Raw genomic sequence first — 8,136 nt, 5'->3', positions numbered from 1 at the left:
TCTCTCTCTCTCTCTGCAGATTTCTGTCAGAACTAAGAACCATATGGCATGGAGCCCTGACTATTTTCTTGGCAGAAGGTGATATTATTAAGATTTGGGAGTACTCTTGTTTCTACCCTTGGTGGATTGGATTTCATTCCTCAGAAACTCCATGTACTTCTGTGGACTTCTTTCTCTAGAAGTACCCCTGATTCTCCACCCCCCCCACTGGCTTCATGCTTGTTCTATCAGTACAAAATATCATGAAAATCACTGTGCTTGTTGTCTAAAGCTCCTTCTACTAAAATATTTACTGCCTTCCTACAGAGACTTCCCCCCAAGTGCCTAAGTGGGTTATTTCTATTTTGAACAGAAGAAGTACCTTATTCAAATATATTATCTATACTAACTGAACTTGGGTAGGATCCAACAGTTTTCCAGTTCCTTTGTCCTATCCTTCCTTGCCTGTTACCCCACAGTCCCTGACCTCAACCCAATGGGTCTTTAACACTAAAGCTTTTATTTCCCTTCTTTTGGGTAGGAAGTTTACTGGAGAGTTCTTTCGTGTCCATCATCCAGAAGGAAATGGGGAAGCAAAATTTGGCAGAGGGAGAAAGTAAAGCATGATGCATTTGCAACAGAAGCCTCAGAGGATCCCACAATCTTATGGGGCATTCTAATCATCCTTCGGGGTTGTCTCAAATTGAAGCAAAGGAACTAAACCTCTGTACCCTCCTACACTGAATGGTCATTAGAAACAGACTATTCCCAGGAAGAGATAACCTTGATTAAAGCAATTCTCTTCAGCTGAGGGTAATTCCTATCGAGGGATGTGACTGAGATATCATAAACCAATACTCCCAGGTCATTGATGAATGAATGTCTCTGTCCTAAAGGGAGCATCTGAGTAGCACACCACAGCATCTACCAGATCTGGGATCTACAGTCCCCATAGCCTGTGAAGAGGTACTGCTTCTACAGCTGTGAGTGGGCCAAGTCCCTTCCCATCCCAATGAAACTCATCACACTGTTTTTCCTAAGCACTCCTCTTATTAGAATGATTCCATTCCAATGGAAAGGGCTCAAGTCTCCTAATGTTGAATGTTCTAGTCAGCTTCCTTCAAATAGCTCTTTTTTACTCTCCTCAAGTTTGTGAAAACACTCAGCCAAGATATGTTACAGCAGTGGGAGGTCCTATGAGATGATCTCACTCAACCCCTTCACTTTCAGATGCTCAAAGACATAAAACACCTTCCCCCAAGTCACATATTTACTAAGCACTAGAATCAGAACCATAACCTTAGTTCAGTGTTCTTTGTCCTCCCAGAAAACAATGCTGTGGTGCTAATGCATTAATATGTAACTCATTAAGTTCAGAGTTACACGTGCTATGTCTTCAATGAGGCTGCAAATGGAGACAATTTCTTAAACTTTTTTGGGACGGGAACATGTAAAACAATGGGAGAAATAGTGAAATCCCATCTCTGCCGAAAGTTCCACTCAACTACATTTATAGAGTTAAACATTAATACAATTTCCAGTTCTTTCATAATACATTTTCCAGTTCTTTCATGCTGCACACTGGTGATTTTCTGACTATAAGTTATAACAAAGTTTATCATTCAAATGGCCCCCTAAAGTGCAAGTTGTCTTAGAGGAATAAATAGTGTCTCGTATGTCTATTTTTCTGGTAAAGGAGAGAAAAAAAGAAAACTGAATAATACGAAAAAGAAACAGGAGGAAAAATTAAAAACACAAGTAGCAGTGGTTTTAGCCCCAGTGGAAAACACACATTTATTGGGAAGAATTCTCAGCAGGAACAGTAGAAATCTTACATTTTCTAGTTGAATTACAACATCAGGATCTTAGATATTGGTAAGAGGCTTGTTTCCAAGAACTTCGATGCCAAATCAATATAGTCCTGAGTGATGCATTAAAAGTACTGCAGAAAATGTCCTACCATTATTAATAAATTGTTCTATAGCCTTCAATGTATTTTTTTCTTACACCTTTAGTCATTGTTTAAATTACTGTTTTACTGAAATGAAATCATGAATGTTGGGGATTTAGGAAAAATGTTACAATTTATAAGCCAGACAGTCTGGCTGCTCAGTCTACAGATTTCTACAGAAGCATTAGTTGAACCATCAACTTATGATACACAATGGATTCTCCCAGAAAATTCTCAGATCAGCAAGTTGTTATTAAATGCACTGTGTAGTTCTTTGAATTCAAATTTGGGGACACTATCCAGATATCAGCTGAATGTGTTTATTTATTGCTTTTAATGAGATTGCACTGGGCCAGGCAATACTCTCCTGTGTTAGATGCTATTTGGCCTTTGGCAAAGGAGTGAATCTATTCTGCTTAATACCCAGCACATTAGGAAATGTCCGTCAGCCTTTCCAAAACTCCCTGAGTCTCTCCTGATGACAGCCATCTCTTTATTATGAAATGAGACTTTTCACTTCATAATTACAAATAAGGCTTAGAATCACATGCTTCTGAGACAGAACTGTATTGACTGGAACCTCTCATGGTATCTTAGAAGTAATGTGGGGAAAGGACCTGGAACCACCACCCGGACTTTGAGCAAAGATAGCATAAGTGAAGTGCTTTGATGCAACATTCTTTGTATATAGTAGTAAGCACTGAATCAAGTTCTCTTACAGAATTAAAGAGTAGAATATAGATAGTGGTTGAAGGTCTGTACTTAAAAAGTGGGAAGATGTCACTCTGTGGGAACTCTAGTGATGTATCACAGGAAATCTACATATATTCAGGCATCATAGTTCTGATTTCTGATAGAATATGTTTTGAAGGGATTCAGGATGGACTATTTAGCCATTTTTCTCTCTTCTAGAAGCCTTTCACAAACAGATACTATGCATTTTACATTGTAACAGAAATTTGACCTTAAAAAGAAAAGTTAGCAGGTTAAATATATTGACAGCAGAACCTGGTAAAGTTAATCCTAAGGCTAGTTTGGTTTGGAGGACGTGGGGAGTATTAAAATGTTTTGCACAGAATCCACAAAGAAAGGCAAATAGATTTGATTCTCTTTACAAAGTTTGATTAGAGCTGGTCCTGATTTCAGACAAATGCACAAAACCTAATTGAATCCCCTTTCCATTAACACAGTCTGTTCTATTTAATTTACAAAGACTCATGGAAGAATACCTTAGAGGCCCCCTGTTTCAACCTGCCATTTCTTGGATGAAAAAAGAGAGGTTCAGACTTACCAAAGGTCACAGATAAGTCTAAGTGGGCACAGTTACATTTATAATCTCTTCCATTAATTCATGCATACCTACAAAACCATCCACGTTGACCGCTTATAAGAAAGGGCTCTTTGTCAGCAATTAGCTAAGAGTAAACAAGTCAATTCTGAATTTGTGTTTAAGGGTGTACAACTTAATCTTATACCTTGTAATTTATTTATACTTTATAAATGCATAATTATACAATTATTTTACATTTGTATTTTTTATACCAAGAACCAATGTCCAGAAATAAGAGCCCATAGAATATTCTGTGAGTCAATTCTATTGGGGAAATGGGAGACCACTTGATGTCCACCACGATGGTTAAGAATCAAAAGAGAATGGGTTACTAAGGATCCCAAGTGAACAGAAGAATTCTGCCATCTTACTTTATTCTGCTCCATCCATTACTTTCAGTTCCCTACCTAAGTCATTCTCCAACATACATGTTGGTAAGTTAGGAGGTGCTATCATTTCCATTTTACAGTCAACTGAGGCTTTGAGCAGCAAGAGCATTTGCCTCTGGGGAGACATTACTCGGGTAAAGGTCAGCAGAATGCGCTACTCAGAAACAGAAGGAAGTATAAGTGCTTACTGGGACTATAATTAGTCTAGACAAAAAGGTTTCCTGGCAAGGGTGATATGATCTTAACAGAGACTTCCTGCCGGAAGTACCAGAAGAGTAAGTTTTCTGGCTTCAGAAAGGAGACACGGACCCTTAGTGGCTCCGAGAGTAATTTGATAGAAATGTTTTTTGGGGATAAGAGGCTTTGAAGAAAATTTTATGAGTGAAAGAGATGTTTGCCTTTGGGTTGCCAGCAATTTAAAATTATGAGATCCCAGAACTGCAACTTTCAATAATGCTAGTGAATGTCAATTTTGTCACTTCCTTTTGACCTTATTAATAGTAAATGATTTCCTATTCCAATTCAATTCATGGAACATCATTTGACATCTTCCATCTCCCAGGCCTATTTGATATACATACTGGAAACTCAAAGATGCAGAGACCCTGAGAATATGCTACAATGTTCCATTTATGTTTAAACCATTTGTGTTTAAAATTCTAAAACTGGAAAAGAAAATAAAGCATGAGCATGTAGCAAAGCACTACACAAGTATTAGAAAACTAAGAATGACTCCTATTAAGAATGAAAAATAAGGCTTAAAAGCAATCTGGGGATGAATTGGCAAAAGTGTATAAAATTGTTCACAAGAAAAGAAGTTAGAGCAGAAGAGGCATCTTGGTGACGGTAAAGGTTAGTGGGTCCTTCTACTCATGAGCAGGGTTTCAAAAGCTCAAACCCTGTGGCTGTCTCTGGGAGGCTATAGGCTCCTGTTGCCCCTGTAATTCCAGACTGACATGTCCCCCTCTATGGAAACACACACAACTTGTGCATTTATAAATTACCTTGCAATAGGAGGTAAATTTACCCCTTTTGGGATGACAGGCGGAGTTTGCAAATCTCTTTTCCTTGTTGCTTAATCCCTGGATTTTACCTATACTCTGAATGCAAGTAATGCACATTAGTCAATTAATAGGCTGTTAAACAACAATAGTTCCGGGCAATTTAATTACTGTTGGTAAAATAAGAAATGAATGATTGCATGTCAGTAACCAATTCCAGTTCCTTTCCTTGGAACAGATTAACTCTGAATCATGATAGTTTCTCTGGAAAAAATTTATTGTTTCTGTGAACATATTAGTTGCTGTTTTAGGTATTACAGAAATCTAAGTTTTCCTACGGTAGTTCTCATCTAGATGGGGTGGGGGAAATTTATAAAAATATATTTATTTTCCAATAAAATAACAATAGTTATTTTCCAATGGATTAGAATCGTTAGTGAAGTCAAGAATGAAAGCCCTTTGACTTTCTGTCCAGTGCCTATGCCCTAAGCCCCTGCTGTCAATTCTAGACCATTCACACTTCATTATTAATTGAGTAAAATCTAGAGAAATATCAGATATCTAGAGAAATATCAATATTAGTTCATCCATTTTGAGTCCATTTGACTTCGAATTACAATCCAAAACCTTTAGCACAATCCATCTGTGTGATCTGGCTCTAATATTTTTATGTGTTAGATTAGTTTACTGTCTGTCTTCTCCACCTTAGTCCAAGTCTGATGGGAGCAGTGACTTCATCTGTTTGGTTCACTGCTTCTCTGAGGGATGAGAATAGTGCCTGGCCCCAAGCAGGTGCTCAATGCATACTTGTTGAATAAATTAGTTGAGTAGAAGCAAAAAACAGCTGAGGACAAGGTATCAGTAGGTACTTTGACTTTAAAAACTCTGAGTGCATGTGGAAGAAAGAAGAGTGAATATCTAAATATACAGGAAAAAAGGGAAAATTACACACTCAACTAACGAAACAGAGAATTGGATCGGATTACACAGCCTATCGATAAAAGACAAATTGGATCTAAAAAGTGCGAGGCCTAAACTAACTGAGTGAGAGATAATGCAGCTGTCAAGTTTCTGCCCCATCCACCCGAAGATGAGAAGAGTCATTGCTTGCATCTTGGTTGATAAATACATCTTAGCAGCAATTAGGTGTGTTAATACCTCCGTCTACAGAGGCTTTCTTTAGCGCAATTAGGACTTTTGAAATATAGCCTTCCTCTGCAAATGCTCTGTTATTAAATATTTATTGAAAAGCAAAGAAGATTTGCAGTTACATTTAGACAGAATTATAAGGTTTAGAGTTCGCTGGGATGAAACCGTCACACCCATTTTCAATGATTGGATCATCTTGCCTTAAAATTAATTGCCTTATTTCACCTGGAGATAGAATTCTTGGATAAAGTGCCAACAAATGTAGATATGTTCCCATCTATTTTAATATCCTTTTCAAATAACATTAATTCCCTGAAAGACCCCTGCATACTAGGTATACTGCTGGAATACTACAGAGGCAGACATGAGTCTTTTAAGTTTTTATTTAAATTCTGGTTAGTTAATATACATAAAAATCCTAGAGGAGAACACTGGCAACAGTCTCTTTGACATCGGTTGTAGCAACCTCTTTCTAGAATATGTCTCCTGAGGCAAGGGAAACAAGCAAAAATAAACTATTGGGACTTCATCAAAATAAAAAGCTTCTGCACAGCAAAGGAAACAATCAACAAAACTAAAAGGCAGCCTGTGGAATGGGAGAAAATATTTGCAAATGACATATCTGATAAAGGGTTAGTATCCAAAATCTATAAAGAACTTATGACAGTCAAGACCCAAAGGTGAATAATCCAATTAAACAATGGGCAGAAGACGTGAACAGACATTTTTCCAAAGAAGACATCCATGGCCAACAGCCACATGAAAAGATGTTCAACATTACTCATCATCAGGGAAATACAAATCAAAACTACAATGAGATACCACCTCACAGGCAGACGTAAGTTATTTGAGCTGGATCACTGCAAGAATCTTCTAACTGGTCTCTCAGCCTCCAGCCAAATTCTCGTCCAGTGTGTCCATCCTGTTTCAGAGCGATCTTTCTAAAATGCAAAGCTGATCCTTGATCCATTGCTTCAAGCCCTTCTGGGATTTCTCATAGTTTAGAAATAAAATCCAAATGACCATCACCATCATAGCAGAGGAGGTCTTGCACAACGTTCCTCTCCAGGTTCATGTCCCACCTCCACCATTTCTCTCCCCACACCTCACAGTGGATGCTCCTGTGCATCTTCTAGTCTGTGGCTATAATATCTGCCCTCCCTCCTAACCAGGAAACCCCTTGTTTGACTAGAACAGCATAGTGGTAGAAAGCAGGGACTTGGAAGCCAGATACCTGGGTTCAAATCCAAGCTCAGCTTCATAATCGTTGTGTAATTTGGGGCAAGTTATTTGAACTTGATTTTCTGTGTTTGTTTCTCTTCTTCTGTAAAGTGAGGATAATAGTAGTCCCTGTCTGACGGAATGAGTTAACACATGTAAGATTCTTAGAGCAGTCCGTGGCACATAGTGGGAACTCAACAAATGTTGGTGATGAGAATCCTCCTCCAAGTCCAAATCCATCGTCACTGCCTCTATGGAGTCTTTTCTGGTCTCCCTGTGGCCCCTCTCTACCCACTCTGCCTCAGAGTTCAGTAGCCTGCTGCCTCTGAACTCTGAACCACCTGTGCTGTTGCTTCGTGCATCACCCTGCACTTTATAGATCTGTCTCCCCCCAGACAGCATGACCGTGTGTTTGTATTAGTACTCGGAGAAACTAGCCCAACACACAACGGGTCTAACATAGAAGGAGCTCAATAAATACTTTTATAGAAAAGGATGGACAAATAACAACAAAAAGGTAAAGTGCACACACTGAAGGGCAGGTCCTTGCAGTCTTGCTGATGGCACATACCCTTGAGTCTCATAGCGGTGGAAAGGAGCCAGGCTGGTACCAGCTATGATTATGTAAGGTCTTCTCAGGTCGGAAGAATTTCAGCAAAACCTCCACCTTTTTGGCTTTGCTCTGTCATAGCTGATGAGGCAAGCTGGCGGGGGGTGGGGAGGGTGGTCACAGGGACCACCTGTTGGATTTTAGACACTTGCTCCTGCTGGGAGGCATCTCTAATTCTTCTTCTGGGCTGTCTTCTCATATGTGGTAGCTTGCCTTCTTCAAGGACCAGGCAGAACTGCCTCCAATAAGGTTGGTAAGAGCACGGATTCAGTGCTGAGTTCACACCTGTCACTGGGCTTGGTGCCATAGACACCTTATTTCTTGACATTACGGAGTTAACCTTTCTTCCTGAATTCCAATCTATCCCACCTCCACTGCTGAGTGATTCTGTCCTTGGGCAGCTTATCTGGCTTCTCAGTCCCCTGGATCTCCAGACATAAAATTGGGAGAATACTAATAATTATAGCCACTTCAAGGGCCGTCATAAGGATAAAATAAGTCAACAC

The 8,136-nt window shown here is 39.3% G+C and overlaps 1 pseudogene; it reads right to left on the bottom strand.

Moving 5' to 3' along the window:
- The window catches only part of LOC112838135 (protein PIMREG pseudogene), a 68,448-nt pseudogene extending 61,679 nt beyond the window's left edge, over positions 1–6,769 (bottom strand).
- Positions 6,770–8,136: the final 1,367 nt, after the last annotated feature.

This window comes from Callorhinus ursinus, unplaced genomic scaffold (assembly GCF_003265705.2).
Source record: "Callorhinus ursinus isolate GAN/ISIS: 27379988/994484 unplaced genomic scaffold, GSC_fseal_2.0 scaffold26, whole genome shotgun sequence".
NCBI classification, from domain to species: Eukaryota; Metazoa; Chordata; class Mammalia; order Carnivora; family Otariidae; genus Callorhinus; species Callorhinus ursinus.
This window is presented reverse-complemented; position numbering and strand designations above follow the sequence as displayed.